Source organism: Tamandua tetradactyla, chromosome 17 (assembly GCF_023851605.1).
Source record: "Tamandua tetradactyla isolate mTamTet1 chromosome 17, mTamTet1.pri, whole genome shotgun sequence".
Classification (NCBI taxonomy): Eukaryota; Metazoa; Chordata; class Mammalia; order Pilosa; family Myrmecophagidae; genus Tamandua; species Tamandua tetradactyla.
This window is the reverse complement of record NC_135343.1, coordinates 17,294,460-17,309,946: the sequence shown is the minus strand read 5'-3', so window position 1 is coordinate 17,309,946 and position 15,487 is coordinate 17,294,460. Positions and strand designations below refer to the sequence as shown.

Genomic DNA, 15,487 nt, shown 5'->3' with positions numbered 1-15,487 from the left:
GGAATGCTCACATGGGTTTTCTCTTGTGATCTATAATATAATGTACAATTATTGTAACAGTGTATATCCTAATATTGAACCATCTTTGCATTCTTGGGATGAATCTTACTTGATTGTGATATATATATGTATATCATATAACATATATATACTAATATATATAATATATATAATATCATATATAACATATATACTAATATGATATAAATATAATATGATATATTAGTATATATGATATATATAATTTTATATGATATATATCGTATATATCATAATATGATATATTAGTATATATTATGAATATATATGATATATATTACGTATATATATATGTCATATGATATATATGGTAAAATCATATATAAATGTGTTAATCTTCTATAGTCTGTTAGTTAACATTTTATTTACTATGTTTCAGGGATTGTACTATTAATATTTTGCTAAATTCATAAAATCTTGGAAATTTTCCTTTTATTATTATGGAAATAGTTAAATAATTCATTGTTTTATGTCTCAAACATTGAAACTCACTTGTAAGATTTCTGGAAACTGATTTATTTGTATTTTCTTTCTTATCTGGCATCAGTTTTGTTTTTTTTTTATTAATTAAAAAAAATTAACTAACAAAACATTTAGAAATCATTCCATTCTACATATACAATCAGTAATTCTTAATATCATCACATAGTTGCATATTCATCATTTCTTAATACATTTGCATCGATTTAGAAAAGGAAATAAAAAGACAACAGAAAAAGAAATAAAACGATAATAGAGAGAAAAAAAAAAAAACTATACGTACCATACCCCTTACCCCTCGCCTTCACCTACCACTATTTCAAACTGAATTTATTTTAACATCTTCTCCCCCTGTTATTTATTTTTATTCCATATGTTCTACTCTTCTGTTGATATAGTAGCTAAAAGGAGCATCAGACATAAGGTTTTCACATTCACAGAGTCTCATTGTGAAAGCTATATCATTGTTCAATCATCATCAAGAAACATGGCTACTGGAACACAGCTCTACATTTTCAGGCAATTCCCTCCAACCTCTCCACTACATCTTGAACAACAAGGTGATATCTACTTAATGCGTAAGAATAACCTCCAGGATAACCCCTCGACTCTGTTTGGAATCTCTCAGCCGTTGACACTTTGTCTCATTTTATTCTTCCCCCTTTTGGTCGAGAAGGTTCTCTCAGTCTCTTGATGTTAATTCTCAGCTCATTCTAGGGTTTTTCTCAGTCCTTTGATGCTGAGTCTCAGCTCATTCCAGGATCTTTGTCCCACGTTGTCAGGAAGGTCCACACCCCTGGGAGTCATGTCCCACGCAGAGGGGGAGGGTGGTGAGACTGCTCGTCATATTGGCTGGAGAGAGAGGCCACATCTGAGCAACAAAAGAGGCTTTCTTGGGGGTGACTCTTAGGCCTAAATTTTAAGTAGACTTGACCTATCTTTTGTGGGTTTAAGTTTCATGTGAACAAACCCCAAGACTGGGGGCTCACTGGCATCAGTTTTGATAATTTATATTTTCCCATGTGATCATCTGTGTCATATATTATATAGAACTGAGTAGTATATTCTTTTACAATCTGTTCGATGTCTTCTGTATCTGTGTTTATTTCTGTATCCTCGATTTTGATGTTTATTTTTGTACTTTACAATATTATTGTACTTTTTCTAACTTATTGAATTGGACACAATTATTATTATTATTTTAGAATGGCAAAAAATATTTTACTAAAACGTAAGACTTACTGAAGTTTCTAGACAAGCCATACAAAATGGCCACAAGCTTCTTTTTTGAAGGGAGGATTCTACACTTGACACACAAAGTCACAATGGTATTAGTGAGGGTTACGATGTTTGTTTAATGTTCCCATTTTGGTTCAAACGATCAAACTTGTCCATCTACAGCATCTAAATAAAGTTAGACTTGGCTAGAGGGTATATTCTAAAGAATCACTGGTTAGCTGCTTTTAACCAATGCATTAAATTAATCACCATAAAAGGGGCAGGAGGGGGAGAAGGAAGTTATAAAATAATGAAACTACCTCCCTCCTCAAAATAAAAAATGAGGAAGAACCCCCACACTGTTGCAGCTAACCCTGACACTACCTTCATTCATAGTGCTTTATACTTAAACCATGATGGGGGGAAATGAATAAAAGCAGAAGAGGGGCCACTGCTTTAAAATGTTTCACAGCAATTTAGATGATACTTCTAGCCTCTGCTCATGCTTTACAGCAGTGAATTAGGAGAAGACATAGATTTGCTAATGTGCATTTAATCCCAAAGGACTGAAGATGTCTAGGCTTTTATTCCGTAATGTTTCTAAGACTATGCCCATTAAATGCAAACAAAAAAGGAGGACATCTTGGCCGAACAGGAGAAGTGAAGCTCACTTGATGGTCTGGTCGATTTAAATATTATCCATGGCATCTAGCTGTTTCTTTGGTTTGGGCTTGGTTGGTCTTCCACTGCTCCGCTGCATCGATTGCTAATGGATCATCTGGATTGGACACACTTAACAAAGCCTGGATCAATAGCAGAACCATGTGGATCTGCAGTGCTGGGAACCGCTTCTCTTTCAAAATATCTAAACATATTCTTCCCAATTGTCTACATTATGGTGATAAATTTTGATCATGAATTGTACTTTAGGGGCTGCCATTGGGTATTCTTCTAGAAGGAATAGTTCAAATTTAAAAGTCCCTCCCTCAAAGGGGGACTGTTGGGGGCCAGCAATGACCACATGAAAATAATGGGGGTTGTGCTCATCTGGTTCTGCTTTAATACCGGAAACTGGTTCTGCCAGCAAATGCAGGGTTTCCTTGATAATCCTGCGTGGCAACCTGGCCATCTGGTGAGATCCTGAGTTCGGCCTCTGGTCTTGTCTCCAGCTCTGCTCACCTCATCTGGACACAATTATTTTTATTCTCCATCTATCTTTTGATTGACCAAAGATGTTTTTTAGTAGTCTGTTTAAGAAGAGTTTTGAGGAACTGTGTTCTCTGAACATTTATATGTTTGAAATCATTTGCATGTTGTCCTTATGCCTGAACTACACATTGACTGTGTTATGGTTTGGGTTCATGTGTCAGCTTGCCCTGGTGATGGTGCCCAGCTGTTTGGTCAAGCAAGCACTGGACTGTTACTGCAAGGACATATTCATGGCTGGTTAATAAACCAGAAGACTGGTTTATTAAGTCATCAGCACATTGATTGCATCCATGGTTCATTACATCTGCGGTCTGCCAACAGGAGTGTCTTCTGCAATTAGTGAAGTTTAATCTAATCAGCTGAAGGCTTAAAGGAGAATTCAGAAGAGGGAATCTCTCTGTGCTTCAACCAACTAGCCTCTCCTGGGGGATTTATTAAGATCTTCATCAGAACTGTCCCAGTTTGCAGCCTGTCCTATGGAATTTGGACTTGCGCATCCCCAGTTATATGAGGCACTTTTATAAGATTTCATATTTACAGATATCTCCTGTTGGCTCTGTTTCCCTAGAGAACCCTGATTAAAACAGACTGGAAATAAAATTCTCAGCATAGTTTTCCTGAAATGTTTGAAGATGGCAAATTTCTACAACATTGGATATTGCTCTAAAAAAATATGAAACTGACATGATTTCTATTGCTTCTCCTGGAGATGATTTGATTTTCTGTCTGAATGACTGTATCTTTGAAATTACTAACTTTATCAGTGTATGCTTCAGTGCTGATTCATCTTTGTTAGTTCCTCCTAGAAGATGGTAAGCCTGTTTAAATCTATAAATTGAAGTATTTTATTTGAGGAGAATTTTCTTGAATTATACTTCGAGTATTTTTTACATGTTTGATTGTCCTGTTGTCTTCTGAAGGCTGCTAATTGAATATTAACTCCCCCTTATCTGTCTTGCATATATATGCTTTTTTTCTAAGAGCTTTTAAAACCACCACCACCTCCTACCCCCATTTAAAATTTTATTTTGCTCACTTTTCCTAAGCTGCTTCTCCATTTCTTTAGTTTGTTTTTAGCAATATCTATTACTTTTTCTGTGATATTGTTACATTTCTGTTTGACATCTTTCCTGGGCTTACTCAGTTTTTATCTTCTTCTGTTGTCTGATAATTTCATCCTTGAGTCTTTGTATCTGTGCTTTGAACTCTTTTTCACTGAGTTCTCTGTAGCCAATGGAAATGATGTGATCACGGTTTTCAACTATTCTACAGTCAATTTTTTCTGGCATTTGCTGAATTTATTTTCTTAATGCTTTTATCTTTTCTCCTGCAGTGATTTTGTCTCCTGGTTCCTTTTCTTTTATGCTTTGAAATAAATTCACATATCATACAATTCACCCACTTAAAGTGTACAATTCAATATTTTTTAGTATATTCACAAGGTTATTATTTTGCTAAAGAGGCTGAAATGCAATATACCAGAAATAGGCTGGCTTTTAACAATGGGGATTTATTAGCTTACGAACTTATAGTTCTGAGGGCTTAAAAATGTCCAAATCTAGGCATCATCAAGATGATACCTTCTTCCTGAAGACTGGCTGCCAACAATCCTGGACTCCTCTGTCATATTGTAAGGCACATGGTGGTGTCTGCTGGTCTCTCCCTTCTTTTCCAAGTTTCACTGCTTCAGCTTCTGGATTCCATGGCTTTCTCTCTCAGATTCTGTGGCTTTCTCTCTATTTCACCCTCATACAACAGACTAAGGATTAAGACCCACTGCGAATGAGGTGCGTCACATCTTGAGATAAGATCCTACTCACCAAAAGATCCTACTTATGGTAACAGATCCACACCCACAGGAATGGATTAACTTTAAGAACATACTTTTCTGGGGTCCAAAAAGCATCCATTGCATTTTTTAGACCAACTATATGGGGAAAGAAAATAATTGTCTGTGCTTTTTTTTTTTTGCCTGTAAACTTATTCAAAAACTGGAAAAAAATAGCAATTGGTTAAATCACTATGGGCTGTGTAACTATAGTCAGGAGGGAGGTAAAGAGAATTGAAAGAAATGGAATCATAAAAAGTACTTTATTATTTTTTTTCTTTTTCAAGAGTAAGAAAGATCAGTGAAAGAAGCATAGAATAAGTGGAATACATAGAAAACAAATAATAAGATGGTAGATTTAAGCCCCAATACATCGGTAATTTCTTTAAATATAAGTACTCTTATTAAAAGAGAAAGATTGTTCCAGATGGATAAAAAACAGCAGCAGTGGAGCTCAAGCATAAGAGCATGCAGAAAGAAGCGGAGATAATTCAATGTCTGCAGATTTCAGAAACAGTCAACCAACTGTGTTTCTCCAAGTTGAGGGCCACTTCTGAAGTGTAATAACTAAATCCTTATAGTAGGAAGAAAATACATATAGTCTGGTATAGAAGTTTTCCAAGATTGAATTTAGTATGGAAAACAAAGGAGATGTATTAAACACAATTAAGTCTGGTGGTGTCTACTGGTAAATGTTTAACAACTGGTTCTCCAACTATAAATTCCAAATAAATGTTGATTGACATTTTTGTTTACATTAATGAGTAAGATGAGGGTGAAACATGGAAGGCATGTGTTGGAACTTCACTTGTTCATCAATATGTTTGTGACTTCTTTCTGAATTGGAAAATAATTTTTGGATACTGGAAGACCATTTCTTTAATTTTTTTTGTGCTACTCCCAATTTAATGGCTATAAAAAGCACACATTTCAGTTTCATATGCATTAACATTTTTCCATCACTTTTAGGTCTAGATTAGGGGTCAGAAAACTAAATCCCTCAGTCTACATTAATTTCTTTACGTAACTTTTAAATCATCCATTCAGATCTAAATATCACAGTGTTTTGATATCCACCAAAATACAGGAATAAACTTTTTAATTGTCAAGTATTTTACATCATTTCATTTTTCCTAGGCCTCCTAATTCCTTTTGACTTCTTCCATATAATAATATCTTAGTGCTTAAAATATTTTTGATTACCCTGTCATAGTTCTATGCAACAAAAATCATGAGTTAAAATTCAATGTGCTTTACTTTCCTGTGTCCATAGGTCCTTACATATTACTTTTTTCTTCTGACAGTTGTTCAGTAAACACTATACTTTTAAACAAAATGTTAGAAATTTTGATAAATAATGACTAAATTTTTTATAATTTTTAAATTTTTTTAAATACCAAAAAACACCAAACAAACGCAAACATTCTTTACTTTTGATCATTCCGTTCTACATATATAATCAGTAATTCACAATATCATCACATAGTTGCATATTCATCATCATGATCATTTCTTGGAACATTTGCATCTATTCAGAAAAAGAAATATAAAAAAACAGAAAAAAATTCATACATACCATACTCCTTACCCCTCCCTTTCTCTGATCACTAGCATTTCAATCTAAATTTATTTTAATATTTGTTCCCCCTGTTATTTATTTTATTCCATATGTTTTACTCATCTGTTGATAAGGTAGATAAAAGCAGCATCAGACACAAGGTTTTCACAATCACACAGTCACATTGTGAAAGCTATATCAAATAATGACTAAATTTAAAAAGCAAAAATACATTAGGAAATTATCAGTGATATTGGGTGAGGAATTTTCAATTAGCTCATTTATCTATAGGTGAATATATAAGTATCACTTATTCTCAGAATGAAATAGCTGTGGTTTCAATTATTTCTTTTTTGTTTTTATGAATATAAGAGCTGAGAACCTTGGTTCATGTAAATAAGTAACAGGAGATTTACTTCTTGAAACATGTCAGTCACAGTTTTTAATCCTTCCAAGTTATATGCTAGAAATCATATAATGATCATCAAAAACTATTTTAATGATCTAACAGCTATAACTTGATTAGATAACCCTTCAATTTTATTGAAACCAAGGAGTTAAAAATCAACCAATTTGTGTCAGGTTTTGTTTCCTGCTGTTTAGAGGCATTCAGTTTCCCAGTTCCTAGACTTATCAAATTACCATTTATTATTCTTGAATCGTTATGTTAGAGAACCCTGTTTTTAGAACTTAAGGTAGGTAACACTGAGGTTAAAAAAGAAAAAAATAAAACTGGAAATTGTATGTTCTTTGTGAAAAAGAATAAAGTTCATGCTGGATTTCAGTTTTCTAGGACATCTTGAAATGTATTTAAAAGGCAAGATAACTAGATAGTGATGGGTACTTGAAAGCTATTATATAGAGATAAGTTACTAATTTTATTTAATGGCTGTAAAGGAGTGTGTTTATAATTATGTGTTTGATAAAATTACAAAAAATATCAATATCTGAGAGGGAGGAATTAGCCCTAATGAAATGAAGTTGTTTTTGGAAAGTTTAGGATATTATGTCCTAGTTTATGTTTTGGGAACATTTAATCTTCTATCTGTACAGAGGTAAATGGTCTATTTTTTTTAAGTGAATTTGTAGATTTACAAAAAAATCGTGCAGAAAAAATAGAGTCCCTACATACACACACACACACACACACACACACACACACACACAGTTTTCCTTATAATTAACATTTTGCATTGGTGTGCTACCTTTTTTTTAACAATTGATAAAACAGCATTGTTATATTGTGCTATTAACTATAGTCCATAGTTTACATAGTTACATTTGGGTTTGTTTTATTCTAATGACATGTATACAACCTAAAATTTTCCCTTTTTCCCACATTCTAATATATAAATCAGTGAAGTTAATTACATTTGCAATATTGTTCTACCATCACCACCATCCATTACCAAAACTTTCATTACCCTAAACAGAAGCTCTGTACCAAATAAACATTCGTACCCCACCCCAGCCCCTGATTACTTGTATTCTAGCCTCTGACTTTGTTTATTTGCTTTTTCTAATTATTTTATATCAGTGAAATCCTTCAATATTTGTCCCTTTGTGTCTGGCTTATTTCATTCAAGATGATGTCTTCATGGTTCATCCATGTTGCCTCATGTATCAGGCCTTCTTCGTTCCTTTTTACAGCTGAATCATATTTCATTGTACTTGTATACCACATTTTATTTATCCATTCATTGGTTAATGGACATGTGCGTTGCTTCTGTCTTTGGGCCATTGTAAATAATGCCACTATGAACACTGGTGTGCAAATATCTATTTGAATGCCTGCTTCTTTTGGATATATACCTAGTAGTGGGATTGCCCGGTCATATGGTGATTCTATCCTTAACTTTCTCAGGATCTGCCAAAGTCTTCCTCAGCAGCTGCACCATTGTACGTTCCCGCCAACAATGAAAGTGTCCCTATATTTCCATATCCTCTTCACACTTGTAACTTTGTATTTTTTTAATAATAGTCGTTTTAGTGGGTGTGACATGGTATCTCATTGTGGTTTTGAATAGCACTTGCCTATGGCTAATGATGTTGAGCATTTTTTCTTGTATTTATTGGCCATTTGTATATCTTCTTTGGAGAAATGTCTATTCAGGTCTTTTGTCTATTTTGTAAGTAGGTTGTCTTTTTGTTGTTATATTGTAGGATGTCTTTATATGTTTTGGATATTAAATATTTTATGCGGTTTCCAAATATTTTCTGGACATTTATTTCATGATGAAGTCCTTTGATACACAAAAGTTTTTTATTTTGATGAAGTTCCATTTATCCATTTTTTATTTTCTTTCTTGTACTTTGGGTGTAAAGTCTAAGAAATCGTTGCCTAGCACAAGGTCCTAAGAATGCTTCCCTATGTTTTCTGCTAGGAACTTTATAATTTTCATTTTTAAAATTAGGTTTTTATTATACTTTGAGTTACTTTTTATGTATGTTGTGAAGTAGGGGTCCACCTTCATTCTTTTACCTACAAATATACAGTTTTCCAAGACCCATTTGTAGAAGAGCCACTCTTTCCTCATTGAGTAAACTTGGCACCCTTGTCAAACATCAGTTGGCCATAAATGTGAGGGTTGATTTCTGAACTCTTAATTTGATTCCATTGATCTATATATCTTGCACCAGTGACATGCTATTTGAAGAACTCCCTTTAGCCCTGCTTGTAGGGGGAGTCTAGTGGTGATGAGCCCCTTCGGCTTTTATCTGAGAATGCCTTATTCTCTCCCTTATTTTGTAAAGGTTTTCACCCAATACAAAGTTTTTGTGTGGCAATTGCTTTTTTTTTTCAGCATTTAAAAATATTTTATCCCAATGTCTTCTAGCCACCACTGTTCCTGATAAGAAATCAGCACTTAATCATATTGGGACGCCCTTGTATATAACATGTTGCTTTTCTCTTGCGGTTTCAAAATTCTCTCCTTGTCTTTGGCATTTGACAGTTTGACTACTATGTTTTTGCACATGGTTTTCTGTGAATTTATCCTGTTTTAGGGAGTCATTGGTCTTCTTGAATGTGCTTATTCATACATTTCACTAAATTTAGAATATTTTCTGCTATTATTTCTTTGAATATTCCTTCTACTTCTTTCTCTCTTTCTTCTCCTTTTGGGACTCCCACGACACAGGCATTGATATGCTTGATGGTGTTTCATAGATATCTTAGGCTCTGTTTCTTTTTTCATTCTTTTTTCTTGCTGCTCATCAGCCTGAATTTCTGTTGTCATGTGTTTGAGTTCACTGATTCTTTCTTCTGCCAGCTCCAGTCTTCTGTTGAAACCCTCTAGGAAACTTTTCTTTTCAGTTATTGTGGCTCTCCACTCCAGAATTCTGTTTGGTTCCTTTTTAAAATTTCTATTCCTTTATTGAGATTCTCATGTTCATCATTTTCCTGATAGTGTTTAGTTCTTTCTTCATGTTTTCTTTTCTCATTGGACATATTATGGATCATTTATTTAAAGTCTTGGTCCATCGTGTCCAAAGTCTGTTCTTCTTCATTGGTGGTTTCTAGATTTTTAGCTTTTTATTTTAGATGGGCCATCATTTCCTGTTTCTTTCTTTGTCTTTTAATTTTTGTTGTACACTGTACATTATAATATTTTCTAGTATAATGTTTTAAACCCTTGGATTTTGTCCCTGAGTTCTCTGTTTTCAGTTTGTCTACAGCTAGTGATATGACAGATTTCCTAGTTCCAGGAGCTAACAAAAAGAAAGAAACCAAGACAAAAAAATGCCTTTCACAGTCTTTGCACATTGGCTCTGCATTGGTTTGTTCTCCTCTTCAAAATTTAGCCCTCCTATGGAGGGGATTAATCCAAGGAGAAAGTGCAGTACAGGGTCTTCTCTGTCTTTTCTAAGCCTGCATCTAGTCCTTGGCTGGTGCTTTCTGGTGGCCTTAGGAATTTCCCCATTTACAGGAATTCCAATCTCCCTTCTAATCCCTAAGAAATAAGTCTTTCCACCCACTCCTGCTTGTTATTATATGATTTAAAGCAGGTAATCTTTGCCCCAGGCCAGTCTGGCTTAATTGTGTTTAAGATTGAGTTAGCTATCTGCAAGCTGCTTCTATCTGCAGAGCATGTTCTGGGAGGGTAAGCTAGAGAAGGAGTTCATAGTTCATTCTTTCAATCAATCTGTCACCCGATAGCTTGGTACCAACCTATAGGCACCCCGGTATGTGCATAGGTTTTACTCTGCCCGCTCTGGAATTGGGCAGTAGGTGTGCAGGCTAGTTCTACACTGTGTCAGGGAGGGGTCAGGAGAGGGGCTAGCAAGTGTACCATGAATTCTACCATTTACAAAAGCGTGTTTTCTTCATTTCGTACTCACCTAGTTATTGCAACCTTCTGTTTTCTGGAGTTTTGAGGAAGATGGCTATTCCAGTTTTTGTTATTCAATGATTTTGTAGGAGAATGCCACACTAGAGCCTCTTAAAACTGCCAGCCTGGCAAATAAATACCCCAAGGAATGGAGATATTCTATTTTTAAACATGCAATTTAAAGTATGTTATGGAAAATAACTACAAAAGGAATATGTTGTCTCATCAGAAAGTGGGGACTTTAAAAACATTAATTATTGTTGCTATGTGCATTATCAACAGTAAAATCCACAACATGTAGCTGTTATATTAATATAAATCTAAGTACCACAAGGTTGAAATGAATAAATAAGCAGGCAAATAATTGACTAGTGGCAATGAGAAAATTTGTGCTCAAATAAAAAATAATATGCTTATAGCATCCTATATTCTTTTGGCAAAAGATAATGAAAATGGGGGTGGGCAAGCTGCCATTGACCAGACATTGCTGCAGAGCTGAGGTATCTGACAATGTTGTCGAGTCACCTACTGGTCCCTGCCACACTGGGGTGGTTAGTGGCAGTGGAGGTAGCCCCAGCTCCTGCTCTCATGCTGCCGATGCTTTAGGGGCTTCTCCCTAAAGGGAGCACAGGTTGATGGTGGAGGATGCTAGGCCATTCCTGTCATGCTTATCCAAGGTATGGTAATCATATGACAGCACTCACCACTCCAGATGTCATTTGGCTCATCAGAAAAGACTGTTTGAAAGAAAAAAAATCTATTGACCAGATCCATTTCTTTATTGAATGGCTTGATGGATTTCCTTTACTCTGATTCATACCAAAGCTGTCCTTCTCAACCAAAGCAAGAAATGACCCTACATAAGTCAATCCTAGAATGTCTTTTCTGCACCACCAAGAAGTGAAGAAAAGCTCATAAATAGCAATCATAGAGACTCAGAGAGCATCACTGATGTCTGCTCCAATGAGGACCTACCTGAAGTTGCGCTGGTGAGCCTGCTAGAAGAACAGCTACCCCAGTTTAAGCTAAGAGAGGATTCTCTCTTTTTATATGAAAACGAAGACTGGATTCAGTCCACACAGCACCACCAAAATGCATCTGACGCCCTCTCTCCAGTCCTTACTGAAGAGACTTTCCATTGTATGATTTCTAGGCACAGACAGGCTGAAGCAGATGACCAAAACATACAGTGACATCGACATGGTTGCACATCTCCTGGATGAGAGGGTTCGTGATCTGGATCTAGCTGCTTGAATTGGACAAGCTCTCTTCATGTGGAACCATATCTTGTCTGAACAGAATGAAGCCCTGGAGGAGCAACTGAGACAAGGGTTTGATCAAGTTAATCAGCTGCAGCATGAGCTAGCCAAGAAAGATGAGTTACTTCAAATTGTCTCCATTGCTTCTGAAAAGAGTGAAACTGATTCCAGCTGTTCTTCATCTCTTTGGTTCAATGAGTCATTTAACTTATCTCAAGGTTTGCTGCAGTTGTTCATGCTGCAAGAAAAATTCAAAGATCTGGAAGAGAACATGGCTCTTCGATCCAAGGCTTGTCACATAAAAATAGAAACTATTACCTATGAAGAGAAGGAACAATAATTTGTTAATGACTGTGTTAAAGAACTTCATGAAACAAATGCTTAGAGGTCCAGAATGACTGAAGAATTGTCAGGGAAGAGTGATAAACTGACTTGATACAAAGAAGAGATATCCTCTCTCCTGACTCAGATTGTAGATCTTCAGCATAAGCTTAAAGAACATGAGATCTAGAAAGAAGAAACGAGACTTCACCTACAAGCTTCCAAGGATGCTCAAAGACAACCAACAATGGAGCTACATGAGTTATAGGACAGAAATATGGAGTGTCTGGAAATGTTACATGAATCCCAAGAAGAAATAAAGGAACTTCATAGTAGATCTAGCTCATTTGTACTGCTCTTAGTCATGAAGGGCATTATTGGGGAATCTCTAGCAGCTTAGATTGAGGCGACCATGCATAAAAAGTTAAGTTTGGATGAAGAATCTTCTCTCTTTGAACAAAAAGTCCAACAGAAATGGGTATTTGTTACAGTCAAAGTATTCAGTGACACATGGGCCCACTCTGTCCCCTTCCCAGCTATGCTACCCAGTCCAGACTTCAGCCACTCAAGTGTCATTATGACAGCAAAACCTTATAAATCTGTTTATAACAAGCAGAGGATGAAATACTCCTAACCCGGGGAGCAACTCGGAAGACGTTCCAGGCAACTCTCAGAAAATGTGTCAACCAGGACCTCTACAGAGTGGCTACAGTGCTGCACTGCCTTAGTCTACATCCACAAAACTATTTAAGTGTGAAGAAATTCTTTGCTGAAGAATGGGAGTGGAAGATCCAGGTTCTGGCTAACCAGAAAGAGGGGCTAGTGACTGTGGCACCCCCACAGAAAGCCTTGTCTCTGCACCCACCAGTCAGATCACAGACCTCAGCAGTACCAGTTGCCTTCAAAAAAATCCATGAAAATTGCATATTTTTAAGCCCCTTGAAGGATCACAAACTCTGCACCATTGGCAGCAGCTTGCTCAACCAAACTTGGGAACCATCCTTGGTCCATGCCCAAGTGTCATCACTAAAGGCTTTGCCTCCTTTAGAGGCAATGCATTTTTATGATATAATATTTTTGCAAATATTAAATTAATGCATTTTGGCTTTCCACTCAAATTGTATTCTAAAGAGGAAAGCATTCATATGATCATAAACATTTAATATTTATAGTATATAAAACCAAACTTAGATATTTTCCTATATAAAAAATCAAATAACTTTAAAACAAATTATGTATGGAAAGTTTTACATGCCCATAAGTTTTTTTTTAATTTTTGTATGCTGTATGGTGGGGGCCATATTTCACTCTTTTTTCATGTGACTCTCGGTTATTGCAGCACCATTTGTTGAATTTTGGGGGGTATGTGTGTGGGTGGGGGAGTGCATGGGCCAGGAATCGAACCCAGGACCCATAAGATTTTTGACTTACAAAATTTAAGTGTGAGGATATTGTTTATAAACATGGACATAATTGTCAAAAGAAACTGCCAAAATAATTTGACTTATATTTTATGCTAGTCTTTCTTGATGTAGCAATATTAGCTACACATTGTCTGTTGACTTCTTATTTCCAGTAGATAAAGCTATAACTTTCTTAAACTTATCACCTCTTCTCTCCCATCTTTTTATAATTAGGTTATAAGTTTTGATTATAGAAAAGAATGTAAATATTATAAACTAACAAAAGTTGAGAGGAGAAAGGGTAAAGACAAGGATGTTAGTGGGAATACAATCTTTAAAAGCTGGGAGGTCAAAAGATATCATTTAATAATAGAGGTATAAATATATTTTTACAATGATTTTTTTAAATACCATCAAATGAGTCGGGTTACACAATGGGAATTTTTTTTCACAATGGGAATTTATTTGCTGTCAGTTTGAGACTGGAAAAGAGTCCAATCAAGGCACTGCTTTCCTCCTGAAGACTAGTGTTCTGGGGTTGGCTGATGATGATCTTTGGTCCTTAGCTTGTCATATTGCAAGGAACATTGTAGGCTCTTCTGGCTTCTCCATTCTCTTCTGGGTTCCATCAAATTTCAGCTTCTTGCTTCCATGGTTTTCTCTCCATCTGAATTTCACCCCCACTTATAAAGGACTCCAGTAATAAGATTAAGACCCATCCTGATTGAGGAGGTCCATGCCTTAAATGAATTAACCTCATCAAAAGGTCCTACTTACAATGAGTTCGCACCAGAGGAATGGGCATTAAATTTAAGAACATGCATTTCTGGGGCACATACAGCCTCAAACCACCACAGACAGTCAACAACAGTTTTACATAGAAGTGATTGTGAATCATACAAACATATCTCACCAAATCCAAATTGAATGTACTCCCAACTCAATCTCCTCCTAGCCCAACCTTTCACCACTCCAAGGCCATTCTAACACAGGAGAGTGAGTCCGAAAGGAAAGTCAGAGTGGAAAGACATAGTGGTTTTTACAGGGAATATCTTCTTCAAATTTTACAAAAATACATGGCCATAAAACTCAATGTTAAGGCCCCTTCCAGGGTCTTAGAAAGATCAGTGCAAGTGGACCCCCAAACTTAAACTTCATTAGTTTAATGATAAATCTGCCTCTGGGAACCAAGGAAAGACGGGAGAGTAAAGACCCAGATTCAACTCAGCTCTGCCATTTAGGGATAACTGGGTGTCAGATACTTCAATTCTTCTATATCTCAGTTTCCTAATTTGTAAACTGGTGATAATAAAACCTCACAGTGCTGTGCTGGAATGCTATTGAGGTAATGATTAAATCATCTTAATGAAATTTCAGCTGGCTTAAAGTCAAAAGCAGTTCTCCCAAATCCCATAATCATGTCTATGATCCTCATGTGTATAGTGAGATATAGATTTAGAAACCTCTGGTTATCAGTAGGATATATCCTCAAGTAGCTCTGATCCAAATAGAAAAATAAAAATTCCAAATAACAGAAATTACATGAAGTTTCTTCATCTTTGACAAACACCTTAAGCCATTCAGATAACTAGAAAATTGTGTTCCAAAATTAGGCCTGTCTTGGAAATGATGTTTTAAATGTCTCCAAATAATCACAGTGAAAGGAACAAGTTTTTACCAAGAGCTTTTTTACCTCCATGTTCATTATCTCCAGGCATAAGAAGGTAAAGCCAAACTACCCTAGTTGGCCTCTTAATTAGCAGTGTCATACATACTCAGATGTTAAAAAAATTGTAAAACACAAACCCAACACTTTCCATTCAGAATTCCTGCAGCGGTTT

At 35.7% G+C, this 15,487-nt stretch overlaps 2 pseudogenes; one reads left to right on the top strand and one right to left on the bottom strand.

The window, feature by feature from the left end:
* Positions 1-2,432: 2,432 nt before the first annotated feature.
* Positions 2,433-2,866, bottom strand: LOC143661100 (ubiquitin-conjugating enzyme E2 N pseudogene; annotated as a pseudogene).
* A 1,862-nt stretch (positions 2,867-4,728) lies between these two features.
* LOC143661098 (trafficking kinesin-binding protein 2 pseudogene) lies at positions 4,729-13,310 on the top strand (annotated as a pseudogene).
* Positions 13,311-15,487: the final 2,177 nt, after the last annotated feature.